Raw genomic sequence first — 15743 nt, 5'->3', positions numbered from 1 at the left:
GAGGTTGGGGTTGGGGGCGGGGACAGAGGGTGGGTAGGAGTGCGGTCGGTGGTCATGGGTCTTTCTCCCACACCTCCTGCCAGCACGAGTCACATCCCTGCCCTGCCACAGCCGCCTCATCTCCTGCCCTAAAGCCAGCCCTCAACGCCCCCGTGTGCCAGCTACACACAGACCTCCAGACGTGACTTTCACTGTCCTGCCTCTGACCTTTGTCCCCATGTTTCCCCCCCCCCCCACCCCCCTCTGTTTAGCTCAATCACCATAGTTTAAGGCCAGGCACCAAGCCCTCCTCTTCCAGGAAGACCCCCTTGGTCATCCATCCCAGAATGACCATAAAACTACAGTTCTCAAACCTGGAAGGCACCTCAAGAAACCACACTGTTTGTCTTACCTCGTCTTCAGGGAGGTGATGCAACACTATCCCCATTTTGTAGATGAAACAACTGAGGCCCAGGGTCACTCGAGTAAGTTTCCCGGGACAGTATAGGCAACAAGACAGAGGAGATGGGAGCCCAGGGCTCTCTTCCTAACGTCCCCGGTCCTACCCTCTCCTTGTCATGCATTTGGCCAAGAGCAATGCACTGTTCTGGACCCCCTTGTCTGGCCAGTTAGCTGACCACCCGACACCGTTGTTTAGCTTTTTCTGGACTGGGATTTTAGTCTCCCACAGTCCCCTGGGCTCCGGCCACACAGAACTCCTGGCAGCTCCTGAATTCTCCTCGCCTTTTCTTAGCAGCATACATTTGCCCCTGGTGGTCCTTCTGGCAGGACTGCCTTTCTCCCCACACCGTTATGAGCAGGGAATACTCCAGCTCATGCCTCAAAACCCAGCTCGACGCTCACCTCCTCGGGTGAAGTCTTCCCTGATGTCCTCCCAGGCTCCCCAGCACTGTCACAGGCTGCTGACAGCCCAGCCTCCCTCCTTCACCACAGTCGTTCAAGGGCAAGAACCATCATGTCCCATTCAGCACTCTCTCCAGAGCACACCTTGTTTAATTGGACCAGATTCCATTACCACCTTCCTTCCCCAACCCGGTCCATGGAACAGGGGCATCGACCTCCTGGGAAAGTCAAGGAGGAGCAGAAGTTGGGGCAACATGCAAGAGAAGGCCCAGGAGAGAGGCCAGGGGGGCAGGATGTGCATTTCTCGATTTTTTAAGGAATCCCTTTTACCTAGCTTAATGCTGAATGAATGAATGGAGGAAGGTAGAGGAACAGAGGAACAGAATGATAGGGAGAAGCAGGAGAAGGAAGAAAAGAGGTGGGGTGAGGGGCAGAAGGGAGAAAAGTCAGAGAAGGGCAATGAAGAAAGAGGGAGGGAAGCAAAGAGAAGGAGGGAACCCAAACTTTTGATCTTCAAGCATGTCCAGCGGAGACCCAATCTTTGGGCCTTAGTAGCATTCCTGCCCCCATTTTCCTGTCTGGGAAATGGGCACATCTCCCCTTCTCCAAGAACAAGCGAGCCTGGGGAGGGGTGTGGAGGGTGGAAGCACCTGCCCTGCTCAGTGCCTTAGGGCCCATTCACACACACTGTTTCACAAAGCTCGCCTGAGAGGTAGGGGTTATTATTCCCACCCTACAGATGTAGAAACTGAGGCAGAGAGGTCTGCCATTTGCCTCCATGAGGCGGGGTCTGACTCCAAAGCCCCTCTCTCCCCACAGCCCCAGGGCCCTCTCCGCATTGAAGACAGCCCAGAACGAGAGGCAGATGCCGTTTCACATCCCACTGGGGAAGTCGAGGGGCAGAGGGCAGAGGGGGCCAGTCACCGGCACGCCCGGTGGAGGATGTGAAGTCCTGGTGTCACCTCCCATTCCAGGAAGGATACCCCGGCATCAGCTCAGTCTGCCCAGTAGGCTGGTGATGTTCAAGCTAAGAATGTAATGACTTAACAGGGGCTCTGAAGAGACATTTAGTGGGTGCAGAAAACTGCTCTGTCATCTCACCCTGGCCTTCCCTCTGCCCGTGGTCACCGGCAGGGAAGGGAGCGCTCAGGTGTTTTCCTTTGAAAAGCCCCACACAGATCTCTTCCATCTGAAGCCCAAGGATTCAGCGACATCCATGGTCCTCTGAGGCGTGGAGGTGCCCGGGGCCGGGAACTGTGCCCAGCCCTCCTGTCTAACGCCCACGAGGGAAGGACAGGTGGTGGCTGTGGATCACCGAGGACTCTCCCCAACTCACAGAACCAGAGCCCGGATGAGCAGGTAACTTCCTGTGTTCAGCCTCCCTCGGATACCAAGCCCCGCAGCTCCTGTCCCTCTGTCAGGAAGTCCCTCTTCGTGTCTAGCTGACATTTCTCCTGCTGCTGCCTATCCAATCCTCAGCTGTGATGGCAGAGCAAAGTCTGAACTCTAAAGGCCAGGGGATGCCAAGGAGAATAAGTACTTCAGTTCAAGCCTAGGGGAAGGGGGGAGTATTCGTGCAAAAAAAAAGGAAAGGAAGGAGAAGAGTGGCTCGTTCGGCCTGCTCCCTTCCCTCCAGCAGCAATAGAAATGGAGGGTAGACAGCTGGAAGGACTTCCCGAGAGAAGGGAGATACTTCTGGAATAGGATCCGGATAGGCAAAGGCTGCCTCCCGCTCCGGCGGCCTCCCCGCCTGGCAGAGGCCCTTCCCTGGCAGCTGCAGGAGGATGGCCGGCACTTCCAGAAAAGCTGCGAGTTCTGGGGCTGCTGGGAATTCTTGCGGCTCCTGCGGAAAAGGAGAAAAACCTGGTCCCGGAGCCCCCTTGTGGCCACACGGCGGCAGGACAGGCAGCTCTGCCTCCCGCGGCCCCAGCGGTCAGAGCCCGGCCGGGGAAGGTAGCCCCCTGGTGCTCCACATTCAGAGAGACCCAATCCGCAGCCCAGAGCTCAGCTGACCCCGTGGGCAGGGTGGGGACAGAGGCCAGGAGGACCTGAGAAGGGGAGGAACAGTTGGAGTAGATAGCGAGGGCATGGGTGCCAGAGCAGGGACAATGGGCAAGGCCAGAGTGGCGGGGTGCCCCAGCCCATCCCTCAGCCTCAGGGGGGCCCGCCCACCCCTCCCCCGGCATCCATGCAGAGGTCAGAGGGCAGGGCGTGGCTGTGTGAAGAGGAGGAGCTGGGGGAGGAAGAGGATCCTCAGCCTCCTTTCAGGACTGCTCTCTTGGGCTGTTTGGAAGTTCTCCCAAGCATCTAGCCTCAATCCTTCCTGCTGGGATTGGAGAGGATTTCTCCCTGGAGATTACTCTGGCTTTCTGCCCCTGTTATAAGCCAAACAAATAATTCTGAAACATGAAGATAAAGAAGGAGAAGCAAAAATTGGCAAGAGATGAGCCTTCTGGGCTTCCTGGGCGAGCTGCTGGTTTCCTCATCTTCCAGGTAAGCACGTGAGGTCAGCAGACTCTTTGGGAGGTCAGGCAGTGTCAGTGGCAAGAAAAGACCAAAGGACATGGGTGCTCCACTGCACCCCCAGCGGAAGGCCAGGAGAGAGATCAACCTAAAGGCTGCTGTTGGATACAGGGTGAGCTTCTGGAGGGCTCCAGCCAGCCTGGCTGAGACCCACCTTCCTGCTGTAGGGCCTCCCAGACAGGCAGCCCCCCCCCCCGCCCCCCACTGTCAGCCTTGGGAGGTTCATCCACCCGCCCAAAAGTTCTCTGCAGAAGGCCAGGAGGGCCAGAGCATGGGAAGGTCAGATTGCGCGGGAGAAAGGGAGTGGAGCTGTCCATGCAAACTAGTCCGTGCCCTCCCAGGTCACACCTGTGACTGCATGCTGGCAGGCGGGGAACAAGGAGGAGAGAGTCAACCAGACTGGAACAGAGATGGGGTGAGATGCCAGGGCATAGAGAGTAGGCACAGCAAGAAACAAAGAAAGGAGGGGAGGAGAGAGAATCCAAGACAGACAGGATGGCGCCAATGCAGGGAGGGCAATGGCTCCCAACCAGGACTGCATCACGCAGCCTCTTATGGGAGCCCCAGCCCTCACTGCCCAGGCCTGGCCTCTCTGGGGATTCCTAGAGCACCCAAGGCCCTTCAGAAAGAGCCTTTGGCACCTGCCTGGAAGTCGGGAATATGGGTTCCAGTTCCACATCTGCCACAAATGTGCTCTGTGATTTTGAGATAGGACCCACCGCCACCAGAGTCCTAGTTGTCCCAGCTGGGGGCACACCAGGAGGTCCTTAAGACCTGCCTGTTCTCCGTTCTCCACTCCGAGAGCAGGAAGCCAAGTGCTTAGAGAGGGTATCAGGCAGTGGTGGGGGGTGGAAAGAGCCTGAACTGAGAACCTGGACCCTGGGGATCCTCTTCTTTTGCAGACGGGGACACTGAGGCCCAGAGAAAGCCCATGATGCCAGCACTGGAAGGAGCCACAGAGCCTTCGTGTTCAAAGTATGATCTGTGCACCAGCAGCATTGGCGACACCGGAAGTAGCTGATGGAAATGCAGTATCTCAGGCCCTGACCAGACCTACTAGACCAGAACCTGCATTTTAACAAGATCCCTGGGGACGTAAAGCTTGAGAGCACCAGGCCAGATGGCTACGTGTGTGGGTTTTACACGGAGCCTGGCTCCCCTGCTTACTGAGCTTCCACTCCCTCGTCTGCAAAGTGACGATAAAACCTACGTCACAGGCCACCTTGAGGAGTAGAGCCCATGTGGATAAGAAGTGTTTGGCTGTGTATGGCACAGGGTGAGCCCTCAGTAAGCAGTCAGAGTGGTTGCTGGGGAAGAGCCGCACCACTGCATGATACATTATGCTTAGTGCTTGGAGCTTCCCCGGGACAGCCTGGTTACCTGCTGGCTGTGTGATCTTGGGCAAGGCCCTTGAGCTCTCTGTGCCTCCATTTCCTCGTGTGTAAATTAAGAAGAGTCAGAGTGCCTTCCTTGTAAGGTTGTTGAAGGTTTAAGTCATTAAGTGATCGGATCCATGTGGCAACAACCACTCTACACATGTTTCTACTGTTGTTATTATCAGAGCCCTGATCTCCAGAGACCTAGAATCTGGGGAAGAAGGCAATCTCCTCTCTGCAGCTGGGCCATGAGGAAGAGGCCAGGGCAGAGCCAGGGGAGCCAGGGGAGGGGAAGACAGGGCCACTTCCGGGGGCAGCCTCAGGGGCCGGGCACTGAGCTGGCACTTCTTGGGAAGCCCAAGCTCCCGAATGGGGCAGCACCCACATGCCTAGCTCGTGCTACACACAGACACCCACTCGGTAGAGCAACAGAACAGGAGCCTGGAAGCTCCGCAGCAAACTCGCTGTGCAAACCTGAACAAGCGGCTTGCCCTCTCTGGGCCTCAGCCTCCTCATGAAGAAAATCAGGCCCTTCGACAATTTCTGAGTCTCTTCTGGCTCTCACATGCACTCTGGTGGTTCTGGTACATTCTAAAACAGTCACCTGCCCTGTACATGTCACAACATGGGTCACCACAGGGCAGGACACCCCCTCACACATACTGAGACACAGGGGCAAGAGAAAGGCCCCGGGGAATTGGCCTGGCCTGACCACAGAGACACAACCACGGGCTACTCCTCCTCGTCCTTAGCGCCTTCTCTCAGCAGGGCCAGGTGAGCTGGGGCACCCCCTCTCCTGCGCATCACAGTCCAGGCGTCTGCTGCCCCCTGCTGGCTCGGAGAGGGATGGCTGCCTGGTCTGCAGAGCCAGGCCTAGGAGCCTGCTCTGGTGGCTATTCTGCTGGGCTCTGTCCTTAGACCCCTCCTCCCCCTCAGCCGCATCCCCTCCAGGATCCAGATGACAATTGTGAGAAGAAATGGGGGGAATAAGGCCCATGACTAACCCGGATCCCTCAGCAGAGAGAAGAAACAGGAATAAACAAATACACTGATATTTATTATATCAACAGACCATTAGATAGGACTTCATGTGAGCCAGGCACTGTCCTGAGTGCTTTACAAATATTACCTCATCTAGCCTTTGAGATAGGTACTAGCATGATTCCCCACCTTACAGATGACAGGAGCAAAGCAAAGAAATCCCACAGTTACAGCCAACAGGCTCCCACGGGGGCTGTACCGCCCCTCAGAGAGGAAGGGGCCGAGAGGGATCAAGTAGAGGGTAGAGACACAACTACAGAAAGAGGGGCAGGGGAGGGAAAAGAGAGAGCAGCAGGATGGCCAGGAGAGGGAGGGGAGGGAGGCGGGCTCCCCTTTGACCCCGGGGCCCCAAAGATGCTATCAGGCCAGACCCTGCCGGGAAATCCTTCCTGGATCCCTCCGCATTCCAGCCCCTGCTCGGCGGGTTTTACAGCCTGGGTGCAGCCGGACACTGTTTATGGCAGCCCCATTCTCCAGCCCTTGTCTCCAGGCCCCAAAGGCATCTGGCCAGGCCAAGGGAGGCTTGTGGGGGCAGGGGTCCCCCCCCCCTCCAGCCTCCCAACCCCTTCTTTGAACCCTGCTGGACTCCGGAAGGAGGGGGTGGGTGGCGCAGGGAGGCCCCTCCCAGGCTCCTCACTGAGTGTCTGGGAGGAAGAGGCAGACCCCCAGGCAGAGCCACCTCGTCATGACCACTGAATTCCACTCGGCCGGTCCCTGGCCGTGTGACCTTGGGCACAGGATTCCACATGATTGAACCTTCCCCGGTCTCGGTTTACCCTTCTGTAAAGTGAAAATAAAAGCACCTCGCGGTTATTTTGAGAAGTTGACATATCATATATAAAGTATCGGCCCCAAATGTAGCTGATAGTATTAGCTACCTTAGAGTGTGTAAATAAGGCAAAGAACTAGAGATTCCCACCCCCACCGAGTGACCCTAGAATGTTCCACCAATTCTTCCCCCAAATCACTACCCATGCTACAGGCTTCTGTTCCCCCTCTCGCCAGGCACCCCAGACCCCTCAGCCTCCACACTCTTCTGCCTGGGCTTGTGTGTGTTGCCCTCTGCTGTCGGTGGGAAGAACTGCATCCTCCTCTGCCCTCTGGGGACTAGAAATCTGAGCCTGGGAGGACAGGGCACCCAGGAAGGCGGGAGGTGTTCCTAGAATCTGGGGAAAGCTCTATGGAACCCATAAAGGGACCCAGAGCAATAGGGCCCAGGGCGGTTTGGGAGTGGGACAGGGACTGGACCACCTGTGTTCTAAGAAAAAGTTTGGGCAGATGAAACTGATTGGAAGAGGACCTTGAAGAAGGCTTCCCAGTGAGACAGAGAGGTCAGGGGAAGGGAGCTACACGAAATAGTTACCTCCTTTCCAGCGACGCCCCAGCCTGACAAAGACTGAAAGACTGGGGACGGGTGCACACGGAGGAGGAGGAATACCTGTGATGCCCCAGAGACACACGGAAGGGGGCCCCTGGGGGTGAGGGAGGGTGCCCCCACACGCCCCGAGGATGGGAAGAGGTGAATTGAGTCTGTCTTCAGGCAGAAAAAGGCTCTGGCAGGGCTGGAGCGGGTCCCCTGGAGTGTCTCCCTGAAAACGTTCAGAACCCGGATGAAGATGAACAACTCCGGGGAGATCCCGGCCTCCTCTGCTCCCCATTCCGCTCCCCCCTCCCTCCCCACTCCCTCGGTTTCTTACAAAGACAGCAAGTCAGACAAGAGGAAGAACTGATAACCATGACCGAGATGGGCTGCATCCCGCCCCCCCCCCCCCCCCCCCCCCGCCTCCTGACCTCCCCAGACCTCCCCGCCTCTGCCCCCTACCCATGCCCACTGCTGAGTGATTTCATAAGCAGGCAGGTCAATCTCAGGGGCTTTAAATGCTAGACCTTTCCTCAAAGTCATCGGCAACAAGTCCTAGAGCAACGTCAAGGGCTGAAGGGCTGTGGTCCCCTCTTTCTGCACCCTGAGACCCTGTAGTAGGTCTGCTCTCCCCCCTCCCCACAACCCCTTCCCTTTCCCATCAACTGCCCCCTCCGCAGCCCCCCTCCCTCAGTCAAGAATTCCAAACAAGAGGCCGGGTTCCAGGCCCCGTGTTTGTGTGTTTATCTCATGACAGGATCTGTCTTGTCAGAAGCTGCCCCTGTGCCTGACCCCCTGCCCTGCCCCCAGGGCTCCGCTGAGAGGATACACTGAACAGGGATGCCCAGTGGACAGGCCCTGAGGAGGCCAGGCTGGGTGTGGGTGTCCATATTCTCAGGGCCTGGGCCTGGGAGGCCTCCTCCTGAAAGCCCTCCTCAGGAAGCAGCCCCCCCGCCCCCGCCCCCCCCCCGCCCCCTGGGTAGGGATCCCTGTGTTCAGCCTCCCCAGGCCAAGCCCCCTCCCAGCCCCATGTCTCCTCAACCTGCAGGGCTCCGGTCCTCAGACCCAGGCCTTCCCTGCCCTGTGCCCCCGCAGAGTGGGGTCTTGGGGAAGGGCCTGCCAAGAGGGCGCCAAGAGGAGAAATAAACACCCAGTGCATGAGAGAGGAACCGGAGATACCACATGAAACTGACCCCCAACAGGTCATAAACAAAGCAGGACCTCTTGTAAATAAAGAGTGAAAGTCACTGTAAACAGACAGGGAACGGGCTGTAACAGAGGGACCAGGGTAGTCAGAATGATCACAGGACCCTCCCCCAGGGAGCAGCGAAGGGAAGGACCTGGGAGCACCTGGCCCGAGATGGGAAGGCCTGGGGACAGGGGCAACATACGGGACAAGAGCCTGCTGCTGCTGAAGGGACACCACACAGGATATGAGTGATGGGATCTCCAGACAGCGAGAGGGATGGAGGTGAGCCTACAGAGTGACTTCCTGGTGTCAAGGACAAGTGTCATCTGCCATCACTTCACCTTCTCCTTTTATGCTCATACCTCCCCGCCCTCCAGCCCCACGGGACAGTGGGCGGATTCCCAAGAGGTAGCCAAGGGGAAAGACTCAGAGGCTTCGGCCCACTCCAAACCCCAGAGGAGAGGAGGTCCTGAGTGGAGTGGAATGTATGGAATCATCAGACATCCCAGCAAGACAACAATACAAAATCCTGGAGCCGGCAGGGCCCCAAATCCGAAGGCGAAGAGTCACGCCCATCCTTCCCTCCTTCCTCACTTTCCCCTTCCCTGACTCCGTCTCATCTTGCCCTTCCCCTCCGCCTCCTCTGGTTTCTACCTCCTCTAGTTCTCCTCCTCTCCCGTGGCATCTGCACAGTCCCCAAGCATCAGGTCCAAAGGCAAAACTCCGAGTCAATCCCAGCATTGCTCTGACACATCAACTGATGGGTCAGACTGACACGGGGCGGGGGAGGGGGGGGAGGAAGCGAGGACATCTGGACATCCGGCTCTGCCTTTGTCTCTCCCTACTGGGTCCCCACTGTCTCACCCTGTACGCACACACACACTCCCCAGTGAACGTTCCCTTCATTTTCCTCTCACCTCTGTGTACATGTCTGGCCTCCACATCCTGCATCTGGCTAAACTCTGAAAGTCAGGAAGACAAGGATGAAAGTGGTGCTTGCCCTTCCAAAGGGATCAGGTGGGCCCTGTTCTGTTCCTAATCCCTAAGCATGGCGGCAGGGGTGGGGTGGGGTGGGGGGGAGGAGAGATGGGGCCTTCCCAAACCTGCCTAGTACCAGGAGCGGGTCCAGATGCTGCCAAACCTTGGAGCCATAACCTGCTTCACCCTGCTCCCCACCACCACCACTCAATTACTATTCATAGTGCACAGCTGGGTGATTAATGACCTGATTAATAATTACTCGGGCTAATAAAATAATTAATTAATTTGGCAAGCCATTATTTATCTGCTCATCCTCAGCCTGAAACTCTGCAACTAGAAATTTGGGAATCTCCCCTCCAGGCTCTTTCAAAAATGTGCTCATTAATGTGGGCAGGGAAGGGTGGGGGATGGGACTTCTCCATCCTGAGACCCTCGCAAGGTAGGATAGGACAGGAGAGGTCCTGAGGGCCTGAGGACAAGATAGGAAGGCGCTGACCAGGGAGGCCTGGGTGGGGGCTGGGGGGGAGCCTAAGAGAGGGCTTGGGGGTAGCTGAGCACCCATGTTTGGGGAATTCGTGGATGTATTCTCTCTAGCCAATGATTGATTACACTATTTTCAACAAATGATCTTTATCTCACCTCTTGTCTCCCAAATTTATGATTCTGCCCCCAAGCCCCAGGCTAGACAAGCAAGGACCAGGATGGGGAGAGTTCTGGTGTGGGGGTGGGCTGACTTGGGGTGGGGGCCAAGAACCAGTGCCGGATCTCCAGGACCCTGCAGGGAGAAGTCTCCCCTACGGTCTGTTTCTGGGCTCTCGAGAAATAAAGCTCTAACTGGAGTTAGATGTGGGTCTCCAGCACCTAGAGGTCTGCAGCACCTCCTCCCGCAGGGAGGGGAGCGAGAAGCAGGGACAAAGAGCTGATCCCCTGCAGTGGTCGGCAGACTCATTAGTCAACAGAGCCAAATAGCAACAGTACAACGATTGAAATTTCTTTTGAGAGCCAAATTTTTTAAACTTAAACTATATAGGTAGGTACATTGTTATTAACTTAATTAGGGTACTCCTAAGGCTTAGGAAGAGCCACACTCAAGGGGCCAAAGAGCCGCATGTGGCTCAAGAGCCGCAGTTTGCCGACCATGGCCCTAGGGGGAGGGGCAGCAGAGGCCTGCCCTAGCAGAGAGCAAAGGAGAGACTGGCATGTCCAGTCAGTCTCTAAACAGGCCATGTTCCAGGCCCAGAGGCAGACATGAGAAACTGGCTCTCCATGTCTGGGGCTAAGGTGCCAGTTGGTCAGTCATGGGACTGCCAGGATGTGTAAGGACAAATCAGAATCAGGCCTTGCCCTGAGGAACTCAAGTCCTTGTAGGGGGAAAAAACAGACTTATAAATACTTAATGCCCTGACCTAAGTGCCACAAAATAGGCGTGTGTATACAGTCCCTGGCAGCACAGAAGCGATCCCAGAGGAAATAATCCCAGAGAGGGAACATTTGAAATGGGCCTTGAGGAATGCATAGGAGTTTGCCAAGTAAAGCCGGAACACTATATGCAAAGACATGGAAGAGCAGGATGAGTCTGGAGAACTGTGGGTAGGGAGGCAGGGAGGCAACCTGGTGAGACAGGAGGCCACATCATAAAGGATGGAGCCTGGATCTGGCAATGGGGAGCTACTAGAGTTTTAAGTAGGTGAGCGACCTGCGATTTAGAAAGAGACTCTGCAGAGGAGAGACAGTAGGTAGGGCGTCCAGGTAGGAGGCTGAAGCCTGAGCTGAGGATCCTGAAGGATGAAGGTTGGGCCCTGGCGGTGGCCAGAAGGCTGGGACCGGGCAGGTTGCCTTTCAGTCCTCCACTAGTGGGGACAGAGACTGCACAGGCGGCTGCTGAGATTTGCCTCACCACCCACCACCCCACCGCCCACCGCCCAGCGTGGGTGCGGAGATAGGTGGGAAACCTGGGCCTTTGACCCACCACCCTTCTGAGGGGTGGAGGGGGCGGTGAACCCTACTCCACAGAACGGAGGGACAGGAAGAGTTGGAGCCAGTCCTGGCAGGAGGACTGGACGCCTGGGATCGGTCCGGCTTCCGCACGGGCGTGGTCAGAACAGACACCAGACACCGGCCCACAGAGTTGGCCACTGGGGAGGGAGCCGGGCGGCGGTGCCCCAGGTGGCCAGCAGAGGGCGCGCGGAAGGCGGGCCGGCCTGGAGAGGGCCATCGCTAGGGCTGCGGCGAGGTGGCGACGCTAGCCTGGGCGCCCTCTGCTGGACACAGTGGGGTCCCCATTCCGGGTTTCTGGAGTCCCGCAGGAAACGAAGGTCCCGCCTGGAGAATTGTACCCTAGGTCTGGCAGAGCCGGTTCTGGGGTCACCCATCGCATCCTTGCGCTCCCTCTCTAGTAGCTCTCCAGCTTTTGCTTCACCGGCCTCCGGGGATCGGGACGTGGCCCCTCCAAGAGCCTGAACATATCTGTGAGCGCACCTATGCCTGCGCACGCGGGTGTCAGCGCGGCTCGGACTCCCACAGCTCAAATCTGCATAAGACAAAACGCTTTTACCTCCATTACTTCATGCCGAACAAGACACGAGAACAACCCCATTTCACAGATGAGGAAATGGAGGCTTCCAACCTGGGTCACATGGCTAGTGAATGCAAAACCTGAAGCCAGGCCTCCACCACAAGGCCATATTGATGTCCCTACTGTGTGCTAATCACGCCGTGGTCCCTATTCTCAGATGAAGGGTCACCAGGGAAACTAAGCGAGCAAGCTTCCGCAAGGGTCGCGGGAAGACATTTCAGGAAGCGCCCTGGGTTCTCCAAAGTGGGGGGCGGCTGGCGATGTGCTGCGGTAGCCCATGAAGGATCTTCGAGGAGGTCTATGCCACCAGCGTGTGGTCTGGGACTCGGACGCATCCGGACACAGCTCGCCCCATCGGCTGGGCAGAGCCCTTACCCCCACCCTCCGCAAGCCCTGGGGGGGGGGGGGGGGACAGGGGGCGGAGAGGTGGTGTCTAGGGGCCACCCAGGTGTCTGCCGGTGGGCAGCGAGAGCGAGAGCACCTGGTCCGGGGCCGCCTACTCCTCAGACCCCGTAGGCGCTTCCGTGGAGGGAGGGCTGCCGCCTCTACCTACACTTCCGGCAACTGTCTAATCCTTAACTACATTGTCTCCCCCGCTCCCACCACCCCTGACGGTTTTCATGTTAAGGGGGTTTCAGGTAATTCGCCCCCAGCTCCCGGGAACATCATCATCCCCTTACACCACCCCCCTACCCCCACCCCAGATCGGACTCCAACAAGGAAGTCCTTCCTGGTGTCTGACCACCATTTTTCCTGCTGCAGCTTCAGCTAAACCTAATAAGGTCTGTTCTGTTCTCACGGGAGAAAGTGGTGGCTTTACCTTTCCTCCTTTACCTAAATCATCTCAACCCTCAGCCCCTTTCCATGCTGACATCCCATTTCCCCATCCTGACAAGACCTGCCTTTAGGGGTCCCCATCTTTCATTTCTCCCGCTTTGTAGTAAAGGTAATTCAAGATGGTCCAATTTCCCTAGTTACTACCGGACCTCTCCAGCTGTGCCGATACCCAAATCCCACGCGCCTGGGCCCACGCATGGCCTCAGTTTCCCCGGTGGAGAGTTGCACCCCCCTGTGGCGCCCTCCTTTTTGGGGGTGGGGGTCCCGCTCCACCGTGTCTAGGTCATCTCGTCCTTCCCCCAGCTTCAGAACAGGACACTGCCACATGCTTTCTTCCATCTCAAAAACATTTCTTGAGCGCCTACTACGTGTCAGCTCCCAGTTCCTCTCCTCCACTCCCAGCAAGAGGGCTGCTCCCTAGGTTTAGAGGAAGGAGCGGGCGATCACGGAGTGCCGATCTCCAGTCCGGAGCTCTGGGTCCGAGAGCTGAAGGTCGTCCGCGACTGGGTGAAGCCACCGGGTAGGGCGGGTCTGGGTACGCGGGCCGCAGAGAGGACACTGCGCCAGGCGCCCAGCCTCCCTGCGCTGGAGCCTGACGCAGGACTCCCATTCCTAGCGCAAGGAAGACCCCTTGTGGCTGCTGTGGGAATCGCCGGCCAGCGAAGGGATCAGAGCGGGGGAGGACAGTCCCCAGCCCAGACTCCCTTCTAGGTCCGGGGGGTAGGGACTTTCACCCAGGGGGCTTTGCTGGCTAGCCGTGCCCAGAAATCCTCCACCCCGTTCCCATACCCTCAAAACCCAACAACAAGAACTTCGGGAATAGAGTCTTCTCGCCAAACCACAAGGAAAAATAAAACCAACAGCAAGTGTGACTATGGTTAGACTTCTGGAAGGACTTCTTTAGAAGCGGATGGGAAGCAGGAGGACGGGTGGCAATGAAGGGGTAAGAGAAGACAGGCCTTCCGACCCTCCCCTTCCCGGGCGGTGGGGAGAGAGGATTCTCTCGGGCTGGGGCGCGCGTGGGATTATGAGACCCGGCCCTGGGGCTCCCTCCCGCTCAAGGGGCAGGACAGCAGCTCTCACCAGCAGCGGGAGCTCGGTACAGTCGGCGCCTGGAGCCGTCCTTCTGCCTGCACCGTAGGTGGGAGCGGGGTGGGGGTGTACAGGCCCTTGGGAACAGGGAGGGGACCCCACGTTCCTCAGGATAGACTGTCATGGTCCCAAGGCGAGACCGTCGGGGCAGGAAAGACGCACCCCACACACTCCAGTCTGAACATTTTTGGGGGAACGGAAGAGCACTAACAATGCTGCGCCCCTCCCCCACCCTTTCACACAGCTAGCGACGGATCCAAGGCCGAGGCAACGCTAATTTGCATATATTTGCATACCCAGCTGCGCACAGCTGCATCCGGCTTTGGGCCATAAATTCGTGGCGGGCGGCTGCGGGCGCCGGGGCCACACGCTGGGTGGACGCTCTCTCCCGCGCCGCCGCGCTGGCTCGCGCCCCCGGTGCCGGCGGGTTCTCACGCCTCCCTGAGCAGCCTCCGGCGCTGCCCTGCCTGCCCCGCCTCCCGGGTTCGCGCCACCTTCCCGGCATCTGTCTACCCGAAACCCCACTTCCTCTTTCCTCTATCACTCTTGGGCTCCACCTGGGCAGTGTCTCAATGTATTCACCTTTCCCTGACGCCTCGGGCCTGGTTTCTGGTCGGCGTTTCCTGCCAAGACTAGTGTACCCCTTAAGGTGGCAGTCCTGCCTCCCAGGGTATCTTGCTAAAAAAAAATTCTCGCCCTGGCCGGTTGCTCAGTGGTTAGAGCGTCGGCTTCTGGACTGAAGGGTCGCACATTCGATTCCCGGTCAAGGGCGCGTGCAGGTTCCATCGCTGGCCCCGGTTGGGGGCGAGTGAGGCAACCAATCAATGTATCTCTCTCTCTCTCCCTTCCACTCTCTAAAAAAAAAATTTAAAAAAGATCCTCGGGTGAAGATTTTTAAAAAACAAACAGGTCTAATCATGGTCAACAGCTTAAAACACTGTGGTCTTCTTAGGCATGAGAATAAAGCTTATGTTGTTTACTCCCATCAAGGAAAGCCCCTCACATCCTGCTGGCATCCTTCTTTTCTTGATCTTTTTTTTTGATATATATATATATATATATATATATATATATATATATATATATAATTGATTTCAGAGAGGAAGGGAGAGGGAGAGAGAGATAGAAACATCAATGATGAGAGAGAATCATTGGTCAGCTGCCTCCTGCACATTCCTACTGGGGATCAGCCCGCAACCAGCGCATGTGCCCTTGACCAGAATGGATCGTGGGAATCAGTCTGCAGGCCGATGCTCTATCCACTGAGCCAAACCAGCTAGGGCCTTTTCTTGATCTTTAGACTTATTTCCAGCATCGTAGCCAGACCTGGGCACACCACAGCCTGTGCTTCAGTTACACAAAATTGCAGGAGATTCATTAAATTCCCAACAAGCTCTCTCCCTCTGCCTGGACTTTACCTGCACCTTGTTTCCACCTGGACTGTCCCTCCCGCTTGTCTGCTTGACAAACACTTCTTTTTTTACCTGCCCTTGACCGGAATCAAACCCAAGACCCTTTGGTCCGCAGGCCGACGCTCTATCTATCTGCTGAGCCAAACCGGCGGCGACAAACACATTTTTTAATCAGTGCTAAAACATTCCCTCCTCTGAGGAGATCTCCCTAACTTCTCTCACCTCTGGCAATTGGTAATGATATCTATTAGCACTTACTGCACAAACGGTTGGTAAGTTGCACCCACCAGATTGCGGAGTTTGCTCAGTTAAGACAGGGACCATGTCTGATTGTTGTTGTATCCTAGTCCCCGGACACACAGTCTGGCACCAGGAGATGCTTAGAAATGATGAAAGCATGAAGGAATAAATGAAGCTGCGGTTTTCCCAGGCATCTGGAAGATGACACACACAGAAGACACTCAGGGCTCTGCTGGTCCAAGCAGCCTTCACAAGGCATCTGTGACCCTGTAGG

This window comes from Myotis yumanensis, unplaced genomic scaffold (assembly GCF_028538775.1).
Source record: "Myotis yumanensis isolate MYYU_CA2020_CCGP unplaced genomic scaffold, mMyoYum1.0.hap1 SCAF_3, whole genome shotgun sequence".
Classification (NCBI taxonomy): domain Eukaryota; kingdom Metazoa; phylum Chordata; class Mammalia; order Chiroptera; family Vespertilionidae; genus Myotis; species Myotis yumanensis.
The sequence above is the reverse complement of the archived record's forward strand: the minus strand, read 5'-3'. Positions refer to the sequence as shown.